This window comes from Excalfactoria chinensis, chromosome 1 (genome assembly GCF_039878825.1).
Source record: "Excalfactoria chinensis isolate bCotChi1 chromosome 1, bCotChi1.hap2, whole genome shotgun sequence".
Taxonomy (NCBI): Eukaryota; Metazoa; Chordata; class Aves; order Galliformes; family Phasianidae; genus Excalfactoria; species Excalfactoria chinensis.
In genome coordinates this window covers 49916033-49942734 of record NC_092825.1, presented here as the reverse complement: position 1 = coordinate 49942734, position 26702 = coordinate 49916033, and the positions used below count along the sequence as shown (strand labels likewise).

Genomic DNA, 26702 nt, shown 5'->3' with positions numbered 1-26702 from the left:
AATAGCCTGACATGGTGAAACCAAAGATGTCTGAGATGCTTGGATACAACAAGCTACACTGTAGTCCAAATCTGAAGTTGCATGATGATGAAACTCCCTAAGAGCAATTTGCCTCATAGGTAGCTGATGATAGACTCCTTCAATTATGGCTTCTTTTGTATATACATAAACTCCATCGTTAATATTTGCATTGATGTTATTTATCCGTTACTTAACACATTAAACAATGAATCCCTGGGAAAACACTAGGGTAAGTTAACTGATGAGGTTAGAAGCTCTAGGTTAGGTTCAGTTAAAATACCACGTCTATGAAGATAAAAACTCCATGCAAAGTAAAGCATTTGCATTCAGTGTGATAATAGAAGAAGCCTGGCACTAAATTGAAACTACGGTCACAAACTGTTAAGCCTAGGCTCTATCCTTGATGACTCTGTGTGTGTACATTGCTTATCTTTGACTTCTGTGTTCATTCTTTTGGAAGCTCTGCACCAAAAATTTATTTATTGGAAAGTATCATGCATGTAGGTAGTACAACAGTACAGAACAACCCAACTTTCTTTTCAAACTATCACTGAGAAATGAATGTTGGGAAAACAATAAAGCAGGCAGTCAGGCAATTTAAAGATTAGAGAATGACAAAAAAGCTGTGATCACCCAATCATTTGGTCAGGAACATCCTATATATATATGTATGTATATATTTTAAGCATACTCAACAATTTTTAGAGTCTTATAACTCCTGTGGTGCAGTGGAAGGGAACAAGTGAGCCAGAGCAATAAGGGAAAATGGAGAAGGAACTGGAGGATACCCAAAGAGCTTTGATGGGGGCTGTACCCTTCTCCCAGCACTCCCACTTAGGTACAAATGCTGAGGAGCCAGAACACCCTGGCATGACACACAAGCACTGTCACTAGTTAGAGCACTGACAGGATGACTTTCCACACAGTCAGTCTTCTATGATGTCTCAGCAAATAAAAGTTTGTTATCAAAAGCAGTTCAGCTCTGTGGGAATGGAGGAGCAGTGACAGACCAAAGACATAATGACCCCATTTCAGCTGCACTCCTTGCAACTGGCATAGTTGAGCGCTGCACAGAATACACTGGAACAAACTGCTGTATTTGCTGCTCTTACATAGTGAATTAAAGGGTTAACCATATCACATCAACAGAGACATCTCTGGCAAGTAGCACATAGTTGACTTCTTCACTATTACAGAAATCACACATCTCTCATTTTTTTTTAGTGTTGGTAAGCTTTGATGAATTTAAGTTTATTGTGTCTGCATGCAATCTACCCACACATGGTTCTTCTGTTTCTTATTCAACCTTCAGTTTTGTGCAGCCTAAGAAAAAGAAGCTATTGCATATTGTCTCACAATGCTCTTGATGATGTTCAGCATTTGTATGATGCTAATGGAAGACAGTCACACAGCAACAACCTCAAAGAGCGGCCCTGAAATTGTGTTGCATTTGTGGCACAAGCTTTATCATTAGATTTCAGAAATAAGGGGAAATAATGTTTTTCAGATCTGGCACTGTTATACACGATGGGGTTAATTTGCAAGATCCATACTTTGGGAAACCTGGCTCCATCACGTTTAACATAAACATTAAAAGAACACCAGCACATACCACAGAATTCTAGACAGTTATTTTTTCATCTATTCTGAGTTCTCTGCTAAACTGTAGGAAAAGAAATGTTTAGTACCACCCCTCTTCTCTGCAGGAGCTCTCTGTGTTGAGAAGAAGCTGCTGGTAGTTGCCTGCTGCTTTGTGTGGAATAACAGGCAGTACTCACCACCACAGATATCCCAGAACATAGATACGGTTTCTGAGGCAATTCATAGTATCATCATAGTATCATAGTATTGTGCGAGTTGGAAGGGACCTTAGAGATCATCGAGTCCAACTCCCAGAATTCAAGCCCTCTAGTGTAGCAGAGCGGCACTTCTACCACTTGCGCCACAGGGGGGATTCGAACCCAGGCCCTCTGGCGTTGCAAGCGGCGGTTCTAACACCGTGCGCCACCGGGGGCACAATTGAAGAAAGATCGCTGTGATAATCTTTTTACCTCAAACTTCTGGCTCATTTCCAGCTCAAACAATTAACTTCTGGAAGGCCATACTTAGAACAACTCTTAAGATGATCTTTGGTTTGTTTGTTGTCTCCTCTTTTCTTACTAGCAATGCTTTCAAAAACAGCATAACCATTTCACATTAGTATTTTGACTATGCTACGTCTATGTATTTAAGGCAGCCCCTTCCACTAACAAAAATCAATGACTGCATCTACATTAGTAGCACAAGAACTCCTTGTGCTACTGCATATCTCCTGTGCTTTATCCGTTCTATCTTACGAGTAACAGCAATAAAAGTTGTAGCCATAACTCTCCCTGACAGCATCAAGGGTTGCACCCTTCCAAAATGTGTCTTGGAGAGATGATATATTGAACAGAGTGCTTGTGGCACGGATAAAGCTGTCTGTTCTTAGTCAAGGGAATGGGAGAGCATTTGAAATGTAAACCCCTTTGAGTACAGCAAAACCCTATCTTTGTATTACACACTACGGTAAGCTGCATGAGCCATGAAGTGCAAGATATGAGGTGTGTTGCTGCATCATGGTTGCATGGCAAATGGAGATGGTATCACAACAGAAAACAACAAAAGCAGTGTTACAAGCAGTGGGAGACATTTCTGATGTCTTTGATAGGGAAAAATAGCACAATATCTTAAATAAAAGACGCATCCTGCATAAGGGGTTCGTAATCTCGCATTTTCACATTGATCCTGTGTGTCTCCCATGGTAATTTTGATCAACTACTGTTCAGACTTTCCATGGAAAAAGTTACTACCTCGCAAATGCTGTCAACACAGTTCAGAGCGTTGGCCTTAACACTGCAAATAAAAACGTACACGTGTCATCTCCACCTCCTAACTAAAATAAAAGGCTCTGTATTACCTATTGTCAAAGCACCTCTTTCATCAGCTCTGAAAGAAGATGAGAGCAGAACTCCCCACAGACTATCAAAACAAGCCAGCAAATACACTTAGATCAGGCTCTACACCACTGCAGTTTCCAACAACGAAACTCCAGTTTGAGACCAGTCTTTGAGAACATCTTTTTGTTTTCTTTCTTTAAAAAAAAAATAATAAAACCACTGAGGCAATTGCCAGAACTGTACTAAAGCCGAGTTAAATTAGAAAAAAGAAAGGTAAACAACACGATGGGGACCATTCTGGGGGGAAGATGATGCTGGAAAGTCTGAATTGTGTTATCATTTACGCAAAAAAACCCAAGCATTCTCATTTCTTAGTACATATGGAAAACTGCATTTTATAATACAGATTGCAAAGCTCCATAAAAACTACACTGTTTTTTTCTCTGCTGTTAACAATTTTTTCTAATTCTTGAATGGGAGTTAGAAGCAGATAAACCCACACAAATATCTCCAGAGTCAGAAGACAGCAAACTGAGTCTCTTTTTCAGAATCCTGGAATAGCAGCATATGCCAGAATTTGACTTCAATTTCTACAGCGTCTCATCAATTCTAATACTGAAAAGCAACTTCTTGAGCAGCGTATGTTATCCACCAAGAATTCAGAAGATGTTTTTGGATCAGTCTTCAAGAATAGAGAAAGAAGTATCACGCATCGCTCAAGGTTAAATTGATTTATTGAATATAAATCATGGGTCATAACTGTTGATAAGCAGCCAGCCACAAGAATGGCTAAGAATTGACCTACATAGGTGGCTCCGAAAGTAATGCTTCTTATATATTTCCATGGAAACTAAAGGAAAGCACACAGTAACACTGTTTGATAGAGCAAATTCTCAGCTACAGACTCAATTTTAAAATACTCATCACCATGAGCTTTGTATTTTTAACAGTGTTGAAAAATAGCCTGCACCCATAACAAATCTGTACCAGTGAAGGTAACTCACTGGAACTGCCATCACTGCTGAAACACACCACCATCACCTCACTGTGCTCACATCCACTGGTTAGCCTCCACAAATGTTCAGCAAGCATCAATGAATGCCACTAGGTGCTATTTTTTCCACATGGAGGAATTCAATGCCATCCCCTGTGCTTCATATGCACTTCCATGTCAGACATCATTTTGTCACACTGCAACAAACTATAGTGGGATGTTCTTGGGAAGGTTCAAGCTCTACTGTCATGCCACCAATATTCACTTCTGATGTTGTGGGCCAACATAATAAATTAGGAGGCATTACTTTTAGATCAGCCCTCCTATAAGAACAATCACTGCAGTTTTCTGTGAACAGCACAGTATCAATGATTTTTAAAGAAAAGCAAGAAGATTTAATCTTAACACTGCAGTCAGACATGGGACAGGACAATAAACAGTCAGAACTGACAGTGCGGTCTCAGATCCAGCAGAGGTACCTGGTGCTGTAGGTCAGAGTGAGGCTCCCTGAAAACCCAAAGCGTCTCCTGTATCAGCCACAGCAACAGCTGAAAGAGCAGCAGCTGCCCAGGAGTTATTTTGGGGCTACCAAAAGAAGCCTTGCTATATGTGGAGACCAGACAGATGATCATCCAGCTGCCTTTCAGTCACAGGGTTTCTAACCGATCAGTATTATGATGCTTCCTATAAATAGCTCGTTACAGCATTTACCAATTGCTACTACAGTAGCTTGGTTTTTACTAAGACAAAAACTGCTACTATAGTTTGGCAAAGCTAATGCACACATACCAATAAATGGAGTCCTTCAATATGGTGCTGAAGGTTGCAATATTGAAGGGCATGGACAAATGTTTGTGTAGTAGAGCTAGGATTGTATGGTCAGGTTGTGGTTGGAGCTGATGATCTTCAATGCTTTTTCCAACCTCAGCAATTCTATGATTCCCTCCAAATCCATGCCCAGCTCTCTACATTTGTGACAAATATTAAGGCTTAAGTGGAGAATAAGAGGACTGTGTACTTAGATCCCAATCTTTCTTTCCATGTTTTTCTGGCAGAATAAATGAAAGGGGTAAAATCCACTACAGTCAATAGCATATTTCCCAGTGTAGGAGTCAGAAGGCTGCAGTCCATATTCCTAACAGGAAAAAGGAAATCCAATAGGCTATTTGCGTTTGTTTGATTATCACTGAATTATAATCATGTGCCTACGCAATCCAAAATTGCTGGGAAATCCAATAATATTATTTACATTTAATCAAAGTGGAACAATCAATGCCTACTTAAAATCTCGTATTTCACAATAGAAGTATTCAACATTCTAAAAAACAGATGTACAAAAATCTAAAAAATTCCACTGCTTTGCAAGAAAATTGATATGCATGGCCTAGTGAGAGAACAGCTCTTTGTTGACGATTTCAGAGGCAGAGTAATTTCATAACCACTGGATTTTCTCATTACGCTTCTAGCCTATCAGTAGATAAGAATTCTAACCAGTTTAAGAGCACAAAGGGAGAAGCATCAATATTAACAAGAAGCAAAATACTTCGTATATACAATTACATACATATAATTTTTGCATTAATCACCTCTCACATTAGAATGCGAGCATGAGTTTGCCTCTGGCATCAGACCATGTATGGCACTTATTTTTAAATATTCATTCCAAATGAGTGTCATGATTAAAAAGAAAAAGTCCAGATGCATAAACCATTAGGTCTCTTAGTAATCCAAAGGGTTTACAAGCTCAACACACATTCCAGTCCACGCAGACAATAAAAGATGAACTAGCATAAATGAAGCCAATTTTAGCTATTTATAAATATATGATAAAGAATTTCAATGAAGTTTTTGGAGAAAAAAATAAAAATGAGAATTGTTGTGAAGTAAGGCTCAACAATTAAACAGACAAAATATTTCTAGAACATAACACAGAAAACAGAACTGGAATAACATTCCTAGGAAACCATTACAATGTTCTCATCCATTTTAGAGAAAAACATGCCACAAGCAAAATACACACTGCAACCTTGTTAAAACTGAACATCACCTGCATTTTAATTAGTTTTCCTAAAGAAGCAAAGCTTGTGCAATCACTCTTTGTTCTCCCTTAATAATTTCTGCATCTGTTGGACAACTTTCAACAAATTTTACAGAACCTGTATTTCATTCATTCTCATATCGTTCAAAATCAAGACCTATTGAGAGTGAGGAATACCTCATGCATGTCCCTAGAGGGGGCAGCTTGTCTGCTTCTGTTGAAAGTGCACTCTCAGTCCAAAAAGTAATAACTGGTTGTCTATCCTGTGATTGTAACAAGATCATATTGGCAGTGGTTTTGCACTGTACCTCTGTAGTCTACACGTGCTTCTCCGGGTATACAGATTAAATATTTCATAACATTTCCATAGACACAGCTCCCTTGGGTCCAAGAGGCTTCAATCAAAGGATTCTCAAGGCTTTAGCACCAAGAAGCAGGTACTGAAAACCACTGGAAATAAACGTGCATATCACTAATACTCATTTTTTACAGTTTCTTTCATACAGTGCACAAAGACTACAGTAACTTTTCCCACTTGAGAAGTCTGCTTTATTGCAAACAATTCATCTGAGGCTTTGTAAACCCATTCATGGGAGAATTACTATCCAAAACAAGGTCGGTGACACTGGATGTAAGAACCTGGCAGCACTACACTGGAAGAGTTAAGGCTATCCAAGTAACCTTTGCTGTATTTGGCCAGTTTCCCAAAACATCAAGAGAGAGTTTGTTTTGCCATTATGTGAAAACCCTACATTTTCACTCTAATATTTCTTAAGAAAATATAACAGGGAGGTATCCAGAAATGCTCTGTAGCAGCCTACCTTTCCTCTGGCTGAAACAAATGATACTTCTGCTATTGATTTCAAGGAAAAAGGAGTAATAATCATCATTCATGAAAACTGCAGATATGAAAAAAGTATTTTAATCTCAATGTTGCTCCAAAATTTGTATTTGGTTTTCAACCTTTACTATATCCCTTTGGGCCTGACCTATCAGACAATTGCTCAACCATCACTGTATGTTTTTGTCTAGCAGAATGCAGGATATTTTGACCAGAACAATGCTGTGAGGAGCACTACTGAAAGCTTTACTGACATTCTAAAAGGTAACATCAACTGCCTTCCCTTGGTCAACTAGATGGGTGAACTTATCAAAAGAGAAAACGACTATGTTAAACTGGACCTTCCCTTCATGAACTTGTGATGGCTCTGACCAATGACTGCAGTTTATCCTCCAGGTGTTTTTCAGTAAAACCCGGCATAACTTTTCCTATAATTTTACCAGGCACTGAAGTGATAGTGACAGGCCTGCAATTACCAAGGCCTTCTTTCTTGCCCTTGAAAACTGGAACAATGTTTGCCAGCTTGCAGTCAAGTGGGATCTCTTCAGATTCCCAAGACTGTTGAAAAATAATTGAGAGGTCTTGCAATGACAACAGCCAGTTCTCAAGTCCCCCAGAATGAATCCCATCAGTCTGCCATGGACATATACGTATCCAGGTGGACCAGCAAGTCCAACACAAGTTTAGGGTTGGCTAGGAGATGATTTTTATAGTACTCACAGACCTACAACTCAGGACACCTGGGGTCCCAAAGCTTGTTGTCGTGTTAATATTAAAGACAGAAGCAAAGAAGGTATTAAAAATCTCTGATTTGTCTGTCCCTGTTTGCAAGGTGACTGTTCTCATCAAGTAACAAACCAATGTTCTCTCTTGTCCATCTTTTACTCACAGAATTAAGCACAGAGTTGATAAAAAAAATAAACATATACGTGTCATATTCTGTGTATGTACAGGTTACATTCATATTAAATAAAAGATACACAACCTGTTTAACACCACTATATTCACCTTTATGTCAGTAAACAATTTGACATTACAAACACGCTAAACACTGCATATTTTTAGGAATGGGAGATAACATTACACATTCCATGTATCATAAGTGCTTTTATGAGAACATCAACAGCTTATACATTTTGGGGGGACAGAGGAAGAGAAAGCAAGCCTTTTGAGCCCAATTATCTCAAAATTTGTCCTCTCCCATTCAATTTTGTCATTCAATTAGCTGAAAGAATGGTCTAGCAGCCAGTTGTGATTCAGTAGACTGGAATCTTTAGATATTACCTTATTCTTATCATACTTTTCCACAAACACAAAGTATATCCAGCAGAATCAGCCAAATTAGTTTCATACATTAACAATATAAGTAACAAAACATTCAGACTGACTATTTAAGTCAGACTCCAGCAAAATTAAGTCCTTTAAAAGTCTCCACAGTTTTGATTTTATCAGTTTTGGTTTTTTGCTTTGTTTTGTTTTTTTCCAGTTGTCTAGGAACATCAACATCATCCTTTACTTCTATCATCTGCAGTAGGATTCAAATAAGCTGGATACCTGACTGCCTCCAAAGAAATTGTTGTTTTTTTGTGTGTGTGTCTGCAAATTATCTAGCACAGACAAAAGGAAAGCTCCGCTTTTATGCAGATTGAGATGGAAAGACATAATCAGAACTCATCTCTCCTACAACACGCAGCTTTCTGCATCATCTTTCCCCCCCTGCCCCCCATGAGATTTTTCAGAGCTGTATTTTATAAATTATTTGTGATGAAAGAAACATAGAGGATTCCACAATTTCTATTAGGTACAATTGAGACCTGAAGAGACCACAGATTTGTTTCCTCTAAAGGTCTTAGCTTTATTACTTATGAAAAGTAATGTCTGTCTCTCTAGGTTTTTATTATTTGTAGCTTCTGGCTAATTTCTTCTAAATTTGACAAAGCAAAATTTAAAATTCTTGCTCGTTTAGTGGAAATCAACAACCAAGTAAAAGAAGAGGAATGAAGTGAGTGCTCCCAGACAAGCATGGTAATTACCTCAATCTTCATCCAAGAGTTTAGCATGTGAATAAACTCTTAAGAGCCACCCTGTCTCTTAACTCTCCAGCCAATTAAGTAGGTGATAGGAAAAACATCTAAGAAGTTATGTAGTTAGGTAAATTAAGAGAACAGGATACATTTCAATAGAAAATCAGCCCTCGTTAGTTCAGCTGTTTATGACACAACCTATTTTACATTTAAATTCCATGCTCTGTTATTGAGCACTGTGGTTAGCAAAACAAATAGAGTTTTGACATCCAAAGAGATTGAAAACTGATCCACCCGTAAAGAGGGAGAAATTTAGTCCGAATTATGACAATTCTTTACTGATATAAAACTGAAGATCTATGAAGAAGTATCAGACAGCAGTCTGAAAAGCAACTAGTTGAGGAATATCGTTATGAAAGTGGAGATTGGTGTTCTCACTTCCCTGAATGAATGCCAAATCAAAGCATCAGGAAGCAGGAATTCAAGAACTTTCCCAGTTTTGCTTACAGCTTAGGTTTTAAAACAGACTCCCTCATACTTTCTCAGACAATGACTTTTACCTTACAAAAAAGGTCCTAATCACATCACATTTAATAACCCAGCTCTCCACGTAAAGCTCTTCATATCTTTTTTACAAAGATACAACGCTAGTCAAATAGAGATGTGAAGGCATTTCTTCAATAGGAGGATGAGAAACTTGCTGTTGTCTAAGAGCATCAATTTTTGCCCATTCTAGGAAAACACACCAATTCACCAAGGAGCTACACAAAGCAACAGTCCTCATAACGGAAGAAAATGATCTTGAATCTTCCAAAAATAATGTGTTCATTTGATGATAAGGATCCAATATTTCTATCTCATAGCAGTCCAATAACGTACTTGAGGCAATATGTTTCAGATCTCAAAGGTGGTGATGTACTTCCCTTAATGTGTGTAAGCTCTTCTATCTGTGCTGTGCCAATCGTCTCCACAACACATTCACAGAGGGAAGCACGCCATTCCTCTGCCTCTACTGCGGTAACCAGGCAAGCCAAAGTAAAAGCTCCTTTCCAAATCACATTTCCCTTTTCTAAAAAGGTTATTTACAGTTCTGGATGAACAGCATTATATAGAAATATTTACACTACAGATGTATAACGGGCTCAGTATTTCTCTATTTTGGCAAATGTACCTTTCCTAATCTTTTTTTTTAATATCACACTTGTTCTCCAGGAATACACCACAGTCAGTCCATAATAATCTTGCAGTTGAGTCATACCCAGGTCTTTTCATTCCTTGGTCATTTTCTAGGAGTAACATTTCCAACATACAAAAGACTATTACAATTACATGTTATGGGTACGATCTTTTGTTTCATACTGTGCACCTTCATTTGTTATCCAGTGCTACTATACAGTACATTAGTTCTTCACATCATCGTCAACGTTCAGGTTTGTTGCTTTTTTTTTTTTAATTTATTTATTTTTGGTGCCAACTGACCATTAAGAATATTTTCAAATCTGATAGTTGAGGTACTCCATCAGTATTTTCCTTCCTACCCAGCATTATATTCAGACTTCCCTACTGACTCATTGCAGCTGATCTCTTGCCCAGATCGCATTCCTTATTTTAAATTCAATTTTGTTTTATCTTGCCCAGCAATACCCCACGTAACAGTATGTTAGATGTTTTACTGAAATCGAGACAAATCAGACCTTTCTCTTTTATAAAAAAAATGAGTTGCAGATGTTAGATAGTAGGCTTGTGTAGTACAACCTCCCTTTGAAAAGCATTGTGAGTTTACCATCTCATTTGCTGTCTACCTCCATGTCTACCTTCCTTTTAATTTCGTTCTAAAGAGATCAGACCAACGATTTTTCAGTTGAGCAAATGACCCTGCCTCATTTTTACAGGGACATAAACAACCATATAAAACAACCTCAAATTTGGTATATTAAAAAAAAAAAATCCTAACCAGTGGATTTATAGTGTTCTGATTACTTCTACATTAGAAGTAGGGATTCTGTTCAGTTTCAAAGCATTTAGCTCTTGGAAGTCTGCTTCCACCTAAGAAATGGTAATTTCCATTTCTATATATACCCCTTCCCAAGAGCTATCCTGCCTTGTACACACCCTACGTTATCATCTTTACTGAAAACAACAGCAGAGCATTTATTTACTTTCAGGCCAGATACAGATTACCTTTAATCACCACCCAATCATTTCTGTATGGTGTTTTCCCTTTCTCATCCTCTCATTATGAGTTACAGAACTGCACACTATGTGCTCTGACTTTCTTTAAAAAGAGATCTACTCCTCAGTACTGGTGGCAAACTTGAGCACTGACTGTGTGTTGAAGGATATTCTATAAATAGGAACAAGCTCAATCACCAGTGGGAATCACTGAACTAATCCTAAAAAAGAGAAGTTTAAGAACTTGTGAAACCAGCACACTCTTTAACCTGAAAACTGGGCTGTGGAAACTCTGCAAACATGTAAACTGAGAATGTCAGTTACGTAGCTGTGCAGCTTTTGAACTTGCTGCTTACTTTCCTAATGAAACTGTATTTTTACATCACTGGCTTTTAACAGATTTTGTGCATTTTTTTGTCATGACAAGGAAGATATGAGGAAAATAGTAACACCTGAACTTCAGTAATTCAGAAAGCAGCTGTGCTTCTGCAAGTTACAAACTGAAGAGGTTAATTCTGTACTGTGACGTATGACCAGGCTAGCAGAATGCAGGTATTTACATTATTCCAGCTGCTAAGAAAGTCAAAATACACACTATTTTCCTATGCATAAAATGCAGTAGTTATGAGGTATTTCACCCACAACTGAAAAGGAAAAAATTACCAAACAAATACTATTACAGAAACTGTGTACGTAGGCAGTCAACAAGGTAACTGTCATAACCTTTTTCATAACCTCGTTACACGTATTTACCTGTTTATATAAAAGATTCCTCTAACATGAAAGTTCTTCTCCCCCCTAGCCACCTGCTGGCTTTCCACTGGACACGTGCAAATACATCTTTCTCATGCTAGAGAGCCCAAAACTTCATACAGTATCATATATGTAGCCTTGTAAGCACTGAATACAGGGGAATAATCATTTGCCTTAACCTGCTGACTACAGTCTTGCTAATACAGCCCAATACACTACTGGCCGACTTCGCTTCAAGAACAGTTGACTGATCTTCTTGTCAAATTGCACCCTGCAAGTCTCCTCCTGTAAAGTGACTTCCTAGCCCATCTACTCCTAGCCTGTACCACTGCTTGGCTTAATTCCAACCCAGGTACAGGACTCCCTATTTGCCTTTTATTCTTCCCCTCTGGGTTTCTTTCTTGTATTGGATTCTTTCTTATTTCTCTCCCCATCTCCAGATTACAAGCCACAGTTAAGCATGGTACGAAATCAGAATTTCCAAGACGAAGCATGAGATATGACTCTCTTATGCATCCTCAGCCTTGTAATCAAGGAATTCTTACTCACGACTATTCTATACATACAAAATCAGCATAGAAAAGCCTTCAAACTCACGTGCTATCAGCATACTGCCCTCTGTACTTCTTTCAGTCTTACTTTCCCCCCTTCAGAAAATCTCAGATTACATTGCAACATCTTGACAGCTTTTCTGAAAAGAAGGAAAAAACCCTCTCCCCATCTACTATTGGTCCTCTTGGCGCAGTGCCTTAGCCATCCTTATTTCTTTATTTTCCCTTTATCTCCTAGATGAAGGCTAATAATTTGGCCTACTGTCCAAAGAAGGGGATATAAATTTGATCGCTTATCTCAGAATGCAATTCCAGATTGCTGTGAGGGCTGAAACCTGCTCTTGCTTTTTGTTTTAAAATCAAATAGCTACATTACCTTGATTTCATGGCTAATGGGGGTGGGAGGTGTCCTATTTCTGAATACGTGCTATTTTCAGAACAATCTCATGTCAGTGCTAAAACACAGAAGGAATGACTCATTTGTGTCCTGTACATGAAAAACTAAAACGACTACTTAAGTATTTACAAACCTGCTTGACCAGCTCGCCTATTCTAGCAACGCAACAAGAGCAATGCATTACTTGACTAAGGAGTGAACATGCATCTACACCCCACTAGGCATGCTATAAGTAGGGCATTAGCATAAACTGGGGCAAAGAAGATTTACATAATAGCTTTATACACTAATCGTATAGTCTTCAGACCTCTACAGTTGGCAAATAAAAAAAAAAAAAAAAAAAGGGTGCCCTATTTATCAAGATAATTACTCAGAGGATCCCACAACACGGGAGAAATTCTATATAAAAATCAGTATAACAACTTTCTTCTGTGCTCCCAAAATATCTTTCACAGTTTAAAAAGCACCACTATGGAAAATTTATTTCTTTCACACTGTCATCCAAATACCCTGTAACAGACACCCCAGCAACATGTGGACTAATTTGAAGCAGTTCAAAGAAGGTAACCAGGAAGACTGGATGTACTGTGTACAGGCTTAAGTTTCCTATTCAGGTTGTCTGTCTGGGGAGGAGAACTGTCAGTGAGGAATATGACACTGCTAACATATTCCAAATTCAGTGATACAGGTTGAAAACAATGCAAAATCTCCAATGAGTTTTCATCAAAATTGTGCTAAAAAAATAATATAAAAATGACATAACGGGCAAGACAGCAACTCCCTTAATTTTAAATCAATTTGAGAGTTATTCAAAATGAGGAAACTGCAGTATTGCTTGAAGAAAAAGGCCTGCAGCACGCTAAGCACGCACAGCTTTGCCAAGCCACCTCTTCCCAATCTGCAGTAACTCTTTATTTCAGCACCTTCTTATACAGAGCTGCTGTGGCAGCACATCTGTCTCCTAGTGGCACCCACATATGAAGAGAGATGTTTGGCTTTCAAGCGCCGAAGAGCTGCTATCCATCTTCCCTGAAGAAGAAGTGGAAGGATGAAAGGAAGCATCATACAGACCAAGTTTGGCCCATGAGCTGCTAGTTGGATCAAACTCTAAAATACATAAAACAGAGCCACATATGAGGCAGAAACTTCTCTATTGAGTATATCACGTGTATTCCCTTGCCTGCTCACTGATGTTGAAAACATCTCTCTCTTATTCTACAGAGTATTTAACCTCACAACGGGTTAAGATATACAGGACATTCACCCTAAGGGTGTTTTCTTTCTCATCCTTTGGGTTTTTCATTCATTTACCCAGATGAAATTCATGTCATCTCATGCAAACTATCCAAATGATGAAATGCTACTCCGTAGCAAATATGAAATATGAAGACCTTCATAATACAGAAACAAGATTAGTGAAAGCTTACAGACCATGAGAACATCATGTTTTCCATTTTTTCATGATTTTTAGTCCTCCATTATTTTAATATAAACAGACATCAACAAGCATTAACTTAATGCCAATATCTGCCATCTCCAGGCTACCCACAGAAAAAATGAAAATACACAGAGCTTTATACTCTTCTTTATGACTGTGAAAAACAAGTATGTTTTTATTAAGATTCGCATAACAAACATTTTAACAACTGCCATCCAAGAACAAACAATGAAGAACAAATCTTGTTTTCCTGAAAAAAATATGTACGGATAAGCGAAAACAGGGAGCAATGTTCTCCTTCCCTCATTAGCTCATCCATTACTGCTAATGCTATAAGAGATTCAGTAGCATTTACAAATCTAACGATTAGGGACTTCATAAACTAGTACAGCATAAACTTAAATATCAGAACATATTACCAGATAAACTGACAGTAACAAGAAATCCCTGACTAGCTTTTTGTTGTTGTTGTTGTTAAAAATCAATCTCCGTTATAAAAGAATTTGGATAATGTGTTAGATGTGGATAAAATGAGCTATATTGACTGTCCTCATTAAAAGCATAAGCAGCAGATATAATAAACAGCAATAGTAGTAATTGACTGCATGGTTTCAAACAAATTAAGAGCACATCAGAAAATCCCCCTGAAAGGAAAGTAGGACTTCTAGATCTGGTATCTGGCAGGGAAACTCAATCCATAAGAGAAAGTCAAATTGCACTCTCCTGCTAAATGCAGTATGACAGAACTGGTGATAAGTAAGCTCCGTTTTGCAAATTATCAAATGCAAAGTGAAGTGCTATGGGCACATCCTGCAGTGGTTTACATCCCACTTCACTGAGTATGTTGATTACCATTTTATGAGAACAGAAAAGTCCTTTTCTTGTCTGCAATTTTTCCCCCCAACATAATTCTGCTTCTCACTGGAAGATATAGCTACTTTCTGTCACTGTTCTGCATAACAGTCTTCATTACTAGCACTGTACCATTTACTTTTGCAGTTATTCAAGCAGTACGACTTCCTAGAGATCGCTGTTTCTCTCAAGGTTAAGATAAAAACCATACATGTGATGGGGAAATTACAGGTTTCCCCAGAAATCCATGATAGAAAGAATGTGTCAAGCCAATCTTGCCATACTATTATAACCAAAGACCAAGTTAAGTAAAGAAGACCTAATATAGCTCAGCCAATTATTTTTGCACCTTGTTATCCAGAACCACGTAGTTTTGTGCAATCAGTTTCAATCCTGAAGTACACTTTTCCAAACAGAAAATCATCCAGGAATAAGATAAAATTAGGTTTTGCCAATTTCTCCAACTTTTTAAGAAAGCTCTAGTTACACACATATTCATTTCCCTATTCATCTCTATCCCTCCTCACACTCTGTTTTTCTATTGTTCATTAACAACAAACAAACTGAAATATTTTCCTCTTTTCTATCCTACCCAAAAACAAAAATAATGAAGAGTTACTATGAGAGAATCAGACTGAAACTGTCTTACCGAGGGACCTCCTTAGCATATGCAGCACTCTCGTAACGCAGAAATAACACGCATTCTCCAGGACAGGTTCCCAGGAGACGGAAATGCTTCTATTTAACTTCTTCAAAGGCAAGGATACTAAAAAACATGGATGAAACTGCCCTACTGGCATACACTCACGGGCATAATTACTCAACCACAAACTTTCCCTTGGGAATGATGGACAAGGGAAGAGTATAATTGCTGCATAAAATAGGAGAGAACAGGTCACACCAGTAAAGTTGGGAAATAAACTTCCTAACATGCAAGACATTTTCTTCTTCCACAAAGTAACAGACAAAGCATAAGAAATAAATGTGCAAGAAGCAATACATAATGATGCATCTGTCTTCTACCACAGCTACAGAAGTTGCTTTAGGCTGGGAAACAGGAATGGGTTTAGGTGACCAAACAAAAGCAAAAAAAGAAACTCGCCCACAAACAACAGAGAAACAATGGAGTTGCATAGAAAAAGAGTTGTAGGAAGGGCTCTCAGAGTAGGTTCCTTCTTCAGGTCTTGAATCATCAAAGGTTAAAATATGAAAACTGAAACACACTGCCATTAGGTGGTAAGGAGTGCTTGGCTACTCCATGAGCTGGTCTAATTAGTCACAACTCCCACTGCACCAAGTTTTTTAGCAACTCCAGTTATACTCAGATTCCTATATAAGAGATAGACTAATAAGCACTAATAAGATGACACTTGGTAATTAGTTACTCTATGTTAGAAACTAAACAGCTGCCAGCAGAAATATTTGGACTTCTGAAGTTAACCCAAGTGTCTCTGAGTACAGCCCAGAAGCCCCAGGAGGCCTAGCACGTCTGTCAGTGGCAGCAGAAGCAACAAGGAGGCTACAGCAACCTAAGGCCCTACGAAAGCATGAAATAGTTGTTAACCCAAGCAAGATAGGAAATACCAGAGTGGACTTTCAGTTACAGGTATCTTAAGATCCACTGAATTCAGCGCTGTCCCGCATAGTGCCAGCTTTTCAAGGTTTATCAGCCAGGAAGAACAGAACATCAGGTCTACTGTTTAAGACTAGGACAAACACCTTTCACCACTGGAAAAAGACACATGCATTCATACCTAATGCTGAGGAAACAAAACCAACTTCTTTAACATTTTTTATAGTCTTGCTGACCACTTGAGCTCTTTTCATCTATCCTACAGAAAGTTTATCCTCCTGCTGTCTCAGGCAGCATTCCCCCACAAGACAAGAGACACTCCCTTTGGGACTGTTGAAATTTACCCAACCACCTACACAGGATGGTTGACAATTGGCCTGTCACATGGCCTGGACTTTTTACCTAGAAATTAAGGTGGTCTGCAAGGGCACAGGGTTCTCCAAGATGGGAGTTAACACAATTAAACCTGGAAGAGATGTACTCAGTTTTTTGCTATAAATTATCATTTTTTCTTCCTCTTCCTTCTCTATCACCTCTCTGTGCACCAATCAGATTTACAAATCAGATGCACAGAAATGGTATTCATTGTATATAGCATGGGGCCTGAAGCATGGCTGGGGAGACATGTGACTAATGGGCAAGCAGAGGAAGATGCTTAAGACAAATTAACAAAATTACAGTTTTACTGAAACTCTCAACATAATTGTTATTCTCATATAAAACTCAACCAATTAATAAATGCACAACACTAGTTTTTACATGTATACGACATATCACTGAACATATCACCACAAGTGACTCATGTGTCCCATAAGGGTTCTGAAATGGAAAGAAATAAAATGCAACCTACTTCAATAAACAATTAAAAGCAAATGTAAGATCTGACTCATGGTTTGTGCTCTGGGTACTTAATTTTTTTTAAATATATATATATTTAAGTAACTTACTTTGGCAGGTCAAGTTGCATAAATATTGATACTTAGTTTTGCACTTGAGCTTCATAAGAGAATTCACTTCGGACCAAAGAAAAAACTGCAAAAGGCCACACAATTGATGGAACTATTTGATCATTCTGTGTATGAAAAGATTGCTAAAAAAGAAAGAAGAAAGAGCCCTCCCATCCAACAACTCCAGGATGCCCAATATGATGAAGACACTCTCAGCTCACTCCTTCAGTTGAAGCAATCTGACCAGTCAGCTCCCGTTGCGCACATCTACTTAACAGATCAAAGTACGCCCCACTGATGCTGTTTCAACATACATGGTTCAGCTTCTTCTACTCTAATAGCAAATATAAACCTGGGCATCCCACTTCAGCAAACAGCAACACAAACCCTGGAGAAATGCAAAGGTTTATGTCCTTCCACCTTTATGGTACAATACAGAGAAACAACCTGCTCTGCAGTGTTATCACCATAACAATGGCTACAATATTAAAACCAGCTTAAGCCTGAAACTGAACGGTCACCAAGAACTGCAATATTTCCTTCCTTCTTGCTTCAAGTTCCTTATATCTGCAAAGCTTCTGTGAATGGAAAATAAAGGTTGCATTTTAAGAGTTTGGTACAGTATACTTCACAATAAAGTGTCACGACAGAGATGATTAGCCCACTTTGATTGACAAAGTTGCATCCAACATTGCTGCCATTTTAGTCAGCAAAGAAGCTGAGCTTCAGTCAATTGCATTTGAAGTCAAACAGGTCAGAGCTCCTTGCCATACCTACTCATTACCTACAGGGATGCTACAAAGGAACTTCAAGAATAAGAACAAACAAGACTTTCAGAAACAGTATTCATAAATCAACTTTAAAAGCTGAAAAACAAGTGGCTATTTCTCTCTTACCAAACTTACTCTTTTCCTTTTGAAGTTATTTTTCTCCCTAGCATATGCAATAAAAATTGAAATGAACTCAGTTCACTTCTATATACTTTTTCATTCATACTTGAGCAAAATGGTTATTTCAAACAGAACAGTAAATGTATACCTGTTTCTATGAGTGATAATGCCCTAGAATTTGTACTTGTTAAATATGCTAGCAGAAGCAGGATAAATTTTGTGTGGATGTTACAGCAAGTTTTATTTTCTGTGCTTCAGAAACAACATTTTCCAACAATTGAGCAGTAGTAAAGAAACATACATATTCCAAACTACCATATATAAATACACACACACTTTCTCTAAAATCCAAATCATAGAATCATAGAATTACCCAGGCTGGAAAAGACCTTGAAGATCATCAAGTCCAACCGCAGCCTAACTGCAGCCTAAATATACGCCTTTAGTTCATAACTGGATAATATACTTGCTGAAACTATTAAGCCATCTGAAAACAAAAAATTCTTACTGTTTTTGCTTTCAAAACAGGTGGTATGACAGCCTACATCACACATTTTGTTCAATCGGAATTAAGCTTACTCTGAGTTTCCTCATTTTTAAGATCCAAAAGGTTATTTTATTTTATACCTACGGAGATTAATTTTTATGCAACATCTTGTTGCGATTGTCATGTATACAGTATACAGCACACGTGACTGGGTGCATCTCTTGTTCAGGATAAGGAAATTCACAAAACACGAAAGCCCATTTCGTTATCATGTCTCATTCTTTAAAACAACAATGCAATTTTCCAGCAACTCACAGTAGTGAAGATATTCCCTTAAAACAATCTGAATACATCATCTTTCAATTCACCATGTTCTCTTATCAGCCCTACAGTTTACTGATGTAGGCAATCACAAACAGTTCATGTGTAGATCACATACCTGTGGTTGTGTTACCTATGTAGTAGTTGATTGTAAGAAAACTGCATGAGTTACACCCAGGCCAAAAGCAATAAAGAAGAAAAATAGTCTGCAAATTACCTATTTTCCTTAAAAACAATTTACAGAAGCCAGGATATTCTATCTTAGTCCATTCTATCTTTGAAGTGCCTTCTTCTGTTTGCCTTTCCTAAACTCCTCCTCCATTCCACTACATGATTTTCACTCGCTGCCTTGTCTAGAAGCTTCTTTACCTTTTTCTTTTCTCTTCCCATTACAACTATCTTTTTCCTTATGTGATCACTCCCAGAAGTTCCAAAATTATTTTCTGGCATAGGTCCTTTTTCCGACAACAGCTGGAAGCTGCTTCTTCTCATGTTTAGAAGTAAGCATTACTGATGCCACCCCAAACTTTTGGTTTTGTTCAGGGAATGTTTTTGTTTATTCTTGGAAATTATGAGACTAAATGGAAGGTATGTAATGAAGAAAGGAACTCTGTCACCCTTTTGGACCATACTTGGACTACTGTGGACCATTGGAAAGTAAAATACTGTTGTACAACTACAATTTCATTATCTATAGGATTTTCTTCGACAGATCTTCCGATGACTGGGTATTCATTGTGCTGTTCAGGGTACAGACAAACAGATATGAGGGTAAGTAAAAGAACACATTAAAAACTAAGCGGAATATAAGGAACAGCTACAACTGAAACAAAGTACCTACGCTTCAAGGTTCGCACTAGTATTTGAAACCACCCATTTTTGTACTCAGGAAAGCATTTGTATTTATTATTCTTAAGCGTCCTAGATGAGGACTTTCAACCTTGACCATCAGGGTTGAATCACAGAAACACTGTAAAATCACAACAAAATAATAGACTGAAGTTCTATACTTCCACTGAAAAGCCATTTCTAGCATCCTCCTTGGGGAAAATAAAATAAAATAAAAAACTTAAAAATTTTAGCCTTAAAGATTAAGAAGAGAAAGAAAATGAAAGGGCCGGTATTTATTTTCATGGTTTTGAATTCTGCCATCTGAGGTTTTGTCAAAGTCGGAATGAGTTTGACCAGCGATTCTGGAAGTGACAGTAACATTTAAAATATCCTTCTGCTCACCAAGCCTACTGCTGCCTTGCATTAAGAATTACAACTGCAGACTCAGGTGGTGGGGATAATTATTTTGTGGCAGAATGGATTCTTGCTGAAGGCAGAGAAAAACTGATAAATAAGACTTCATTCCTGCAGCCTGGAATTACCCAGAGTGACTTCATATTAGGATGGGAGTTGTGGTTCCAATTGACAAATTCAGGAAATGGAAAGAATATCTAGTTATCCACAATGCAGTAAGGATGTAGCTTGAGCTTTCACATTCTACCATGGAAGTTCATTTTACAGTGAGTAACTTCCAAGTTGAACAAATTTGTTCTAGAATTAGTAAAAGAAAAACTAATTTCTAACACGTGCACAGACATTTTCTGGATTTGACTGCACCTTTAAGTATCTATTATTCACCTTAGAGTTGCAAACTCTTAAATTCTCACTGTTTAACAGTTCTGTACTTTCTAGATTTAAACCAAGGTTCAGACTTCCCATATTTCCTATATTCCAATAGGTCTTCCATCAGTTAAGAGTACACTAAATTGATGTTAACTTTACAAAATATCCACAAGTACTAAAAAATCAAAGGCTAGAAAACTAAGGCTTTGAAGCTGGCAAAGTTTCAGTGCTTAACTTCATGACCGGCACTAGCCTACTGTTTACCATATTACTTGCTTTACTGAAGAAAATGCATGGTTTAAGTGTTAGCAAAACTACAGTCCAAGTGAAGAGGAACTGCATTCTGAATATTTTGTTATCTCAGTGTTGCAGCTCTTGCAATTACTGTAAGTTGCCTGATATTTGTTTTTCTTTTTCCAAGTCACAAGAGCTTTAAGAGCTTGAAGAATTGAACCATAACAGCTCCAAACCCCAGATGCAAATAAGAAGAATCTATTTAAAAATTCTTTAGCTTTTTTAGCCACCTTCTGATTTTATAACCGACACAAAAGTTTGCTACGAGGAATCTCATTTCTCACTTTGCACATGGTTTCTGATTGCAGCTAAGGAAGTTCCATGAAGTGTAATATTTAATACATTCTCCCAGCCCCCATTAACCTTTTAAATAAACAGTACTTTTTTCTTGTCTAATAGCTGAGTTTCCACTTTCAATAAAAAGGAGCAATAATAATAATAATAATAAAATAAAAAATACACTGTTGGAACAGGAGTAAGACTGGTCTAAGGTAGAATTTGTTGAAGTCATACTTCTTCCCATAAAGAACATGCAGTGCCCTATTTACACTATTTCACACTTCTTTAATCAACTGGTACAGATAAAATACTAAACTTTACTTGCTACTTTCCCCATAAATCCAATATTGTCCACACTTCTTTACATTCCTACAGTTTACTGGGTATGCAGAAACAACAGCTGCTCTAAGACCTCATGAAATTCAAACAGGTCTTTAAGACTTCAGGAAGTAGAATCCTCCCCCCCCCCCCCCCCCGTTCCCCAGAAATAGGAATTTGAAACGAGGCTTCAATATTCCTACACTTGCCAAATTAACCATTCAAAAACAAAATATGTTATGTCACACGCAGTTAAGACATACCTTTTTGCCCAGCATTCTAAGACCAGCCAGGTCTAGACACATTCAGCAAAAGAAAAGAAGTACACTTGAGACAAAGTTCTCTAAGACTTTCTACTAGTCTTGAAGGTGGAGAGAGAATTCAGATTAAGCTTGATTCAAGCTACTCAAAATTCAGCTTTATGGGGGTTTTCAGTTGTTCTCTATGGCTGAAATTTCTGACACTCCAACAAGTTTCAATATTCAGTATTTCAATTTCAATGCCGACTGAAAGCACTGAAGAGAAATTTATGAGGGCAGCTGACGTTAGTAATGAATGACATTTCAGAGCTGGGTTTAATTTCTGCATCTTCCGCTTTCACAATCCCAAGAAGCGTGGCACCACTTAGAGTTCATAAGGATCAAAGGAAGAACTACAAATACTCATGGTATTTTAGGTGGGAATGAACAAAGGAAGCTGATTTCTTCTACAGATTCTTCTCTATATCAGTTCCAGCTTTGAGACAAAGCCCCCTAAAACACAAAAGATGCAACCACAAACTTTAAGCCTTCCCATCACTGTAGACATCGTTAGCATTCCAGAAAAAAAGGTTTAAACCTTGGACAGTTTTTTCCTTCCCTTTCTCCCCACAATCACCAATGCACACAGTCCTACTGAATCCTCAGCATTTGAAATAGATTTTGAATCTCCCTTGCAAATTCCCCTATGGCAGGAAGGAAATAAAAAGCCATTCTATGAATCTTTAACTGAATATTGCTATGGTAACAAACATAATTCAGAACTTTTAAAGCATTTTCTAATGGGTAGTATTTATACAGACAGTTAGTACATGGCTTTAAAACACTCAAATGTGTAATCAATCAGGATGGATTACTGATGAATAAAGGTGAAACGAATTTCAAATGTAACATTAAAAGGTTTAAATCACTACTGTTTGATCTAGTACTTAGGACAATGACGATTACAGAACAGCCTGCTTGACCAGGTGAGTGAATAACCATAACTTTGGGCACTGATGCACAGAAATTCCTATGATGATCAAGCAATGTAAATAAAAGAGCTCTAAAATGGCACTTCATTCTGTACTTTGATCTTCCACAGTGTTTGCCACTATAGCGTAACTTTCAGCAGCACAGAAACTCCTTGTTAGTGTTCTTCACGGAAAAAATTAAGATTAGAAATAACGATGAGAAAAGCAAAGGGCTGTGACTCCAGAGATCTGAGTTCTGTCTATAACTCTGGGTCAAGACCTACACAACTCAAGACAACTCACAATTGTTTCAGTTTCCCATCTGTGTGAGACCGAATTACATTTCTCCTGATTCTTGGTCTGACTTGCCTTTTTAGTAGGTCATGAACTTTGCTGGGTAAGAACCAGAAATGTTTTTGCCACCTGGTTTTAGAGGGACAGCAAGGAGATTTCAATCAGGATTTTTGACTGCCACGATTAGCAGGTTTCAAATTGTGTATCTCAGTTTAAAGGCTGGTAGTGAACCTAATGCTCCAAAAGAGCCTGTGGCTGCAACAAAACAGTATCTAAACTCTATTCGGAAGTTGAATTGAGAGAGGCGAGTCACAACACAATCACAGCAGGCTTTGATTAATGTTTCATTTGTGTCTCAGAGCACAGCGACCATCTGTCCACAAACCGATCATAGTAAGGGAAGCTGAGAAGCAACCCTTGTCCTGTCACTGTTTTTTTCTATTCTCCCCCTCCTTCCCTTTCTATTTTCAGAAAAGCTGAGACTAAAAATAAGGTAATCGGCACAAAGCACAGCACTGCTTAAAATGGGATTTTGTTTTACACAGGAGACTCTACCTCAACAGAAAGGTTCAGAGAAACTCCTTATTACAGTTTACCTAAGATGACTTCTCAGTGTAAAAACAGGGGATCTCAAGGCTATTTCTGACTCAACTACCAAACTATTTTAGCAGACAGAGAAGTTCTCTCTTCTATCATTCTTTCAACACTAACTCCAGCCTTCTAGAGGACATTTCAAACATTTCACTAAAGCTAGATAAGAACATCTACATACGCCTGAATGAAATCCATGCCTGTTTTCTGACTTAACAAGGCTAATTCCAATAGTGCTACAAACGTAAGCAAGAAGAAATAGGAATGAGGAACACAGTCATTTGAAGGAAGCAAGTAAGATGGTAAATTCCACCAGGAGGGTAGACTTTATAGATGCATTCAGTCATCTTGCAGTAGCACCCTTAGCTAACCTAGCCTGGAGCTCACACCAAAAAACAACTCAAAGAACAGCAAATCAGTGTACAGTCAGCATGTAATTAATTTGGTTATTCAAGAAAATACAGTTCCATCATTAATCTAACCAAGAGCAAAACTAAAACATACCAGTGCTTTGATGACAACAAGGCTTTAACGCATTCTACTCCTATTTTGCAATAGTGGGCATATGCTCCAGGATTACGAACAGCAATGGAGTCACATCTTAGACCATTGCTTTTTATGGCAATCACTGCTGAAGTCTTCCTTTTAATGACTAGAACTATGGGTGTGGGTTAAAGCAGCATCTCCTATTAAGCTGCCCAAACAGTTGTTAAAAAAGCTGCAGCGGGGGGAAAAAAAAAAAAAATCCAGCTCTAGAAATTCACTTTTAAGATTAAATAATTCTTTTTTTCTCCACAGCTGCAGCTGAAAAACTACTCCCAGATCTTTGCTGAGATATTTGAACATGATAATCACTAAGTAAAAGAAACACACTGTGTGTCACATTAAGTTCTAGCCCTAATAAAAACTTCGAAGAGCAGAAACACAGTTATGTGAGGGAAAGCATGATCTAAACTAAAGATAGGGAAAAAAAGTTATTTTATGCTATCAAAAGCACTACAAATGAAGCACAGAAAGGACACTGCCAATTACACATTACTGCCACTATTTGTGGTTCCTTGTCAGTTCTACACAACCAGAACTCATCACTGCAGAGTTCTGGCTTTCAACATCTCGTCACTTGTGCTTCAGAAACCTTAGCATAAATGGGTTTATAACTTTATGCAAGTCTGATTCCACATTTCTATTTAGATCTCAGTGGCATGAAGAGAAAGAATATATTTATTTCAATGTAAAAACAGTTTAAGAACACAAAACTACAGAGAAGTACTGATGAACCAGCACGTCTTCACCTCTTGAAAAGATTAAAATAAGCAGAAATTTTAAATAAAGCCACTAACTTCTGCCCCCCCTTCAAAAGCACAGCCTTCCAAGGATTAATATGGCAAAAAGCAATGAGATTCAAATGCTGAATAGCTGTGATTTTTCCTTCTCTCTACAAACTGGACTTTTCAGATGTTTACCAATAAAACCATGTCTTTAAATCCTCTTCTCTCCTCTTTCCTGCTCACATATACGCACACATACGTATATATATATATATATATGTATATACATACACACTGCTCTTGATGTCATCATAAAAATCTCCAGTTCAGAATACTGTAAAATGCAGCATTTGCAAAAAGAAGACTGTGCTGTTTCCCCCCTACCCTACATCCATATGGGAGGCCTTTGAACCCAAAGGAAATCAGGTAACATGGAATGTAAATCATACTTCTGTAAAATGTATTAACCGTGATTTTGTTTCCTGCTCTTCTTCAAAGTCTCCCTTATTCTCATGCCCATTTTCAAAGATTGTGCCTTCACCTGTACTAAGTATATTAGGAAGACAGTTAAGTTACACTTACTTTGGAGTTATTTTTTTTTACTCTTCATCTTTCAACCAGCCTTTCACCACTCATTCTTATCCCAAGTAAGCGTATGAAGAGAGGTCAGGGAGCACAGGAGTAAATTTGGTATTTTCAACTGAGCAGCACTTGAAAGACAAAATTGACAGCTGCAAGAAGATAAAGGGTAACTCATTTTCAAGTGGTTAACTTCCAGAGACAGGAGCTGGTACAGAGTACAGAAGAAACACTACCTTCCCTCAGCGTGTGTCACTCAGCCATTTGCGAATCAGTGCTAGGAGTAAATAGACCTGAGTCAGTAGGGCTAATTTGTCCATTTGGAGACATTCAGATAAATTAGACCAAGTTAACTATGCATGTGGAATTCAAGTAGATTAGCTACACTACATTTAAAGGTTATATGAACACCCTTGCCCAGGAACAATAAACTCTTTTGGTTTTATGTAGTTCCATTGGGAAGAAAAAGTATTCACATAAAAGATTTAGTCAAGTTAAACGAACTCCTTTAAAACCAACATGTTTAGTAATACAGCTCACTTCTCCAGTGTCTGCACATATGCAGTTCTTGATTTCACATACATAACACTAAGAGAAGCCTCAACTCAAGGAAATACTTTTTTGATAAATTCAGGTGCTAGAATTCCAATTTACAGTCCCTGGAATCAACCCCAGGAAGCAATCAGGCATTCAACCCAGGTCATGCTATGACTCTGTGATTCCCAATCATGGCTTGGAAATGAAAACAAACAGCAGTTCACTCTGCGAGGCATTTCAGGTGAGTATCTAACTATGAAGAGAAATTTGATGCCAATAAGCACTGATCTAGGACACAGAACTGGAACTCCTGAGAGAAGAGTAAATTTCACATCCAGCCACTGAGCTTAGCTAAAGAATAACAGTAAGGTTTGCAACTCCAGAACAAAGACACAACAACTCTACCATAAAGAAAAAAGACACATGGGTTGCAGCAGTCCTTAACACGCTTGTAGCAAAGCAAGTAACATGACTGCAGTCTAGGCGCATGGACACTCACAT

The 26702-nt window shown here is 37.9% G+C and overlaps 1 protein-coding gene across 2 annotated transcripts in view; it reads right to left on the bottom strand.

Annotated features, from left to right (window-relative positions):
* The window catches only part of LARGE1 (LARGE xylosyl- and glucuronyltransferase 1), a 312296-nt gene that overhangs the window by 252293 nt on the left and 33301 nt on the right, over positions 1–26702 (bottom strand). The window lies entirely within an intron of this gene.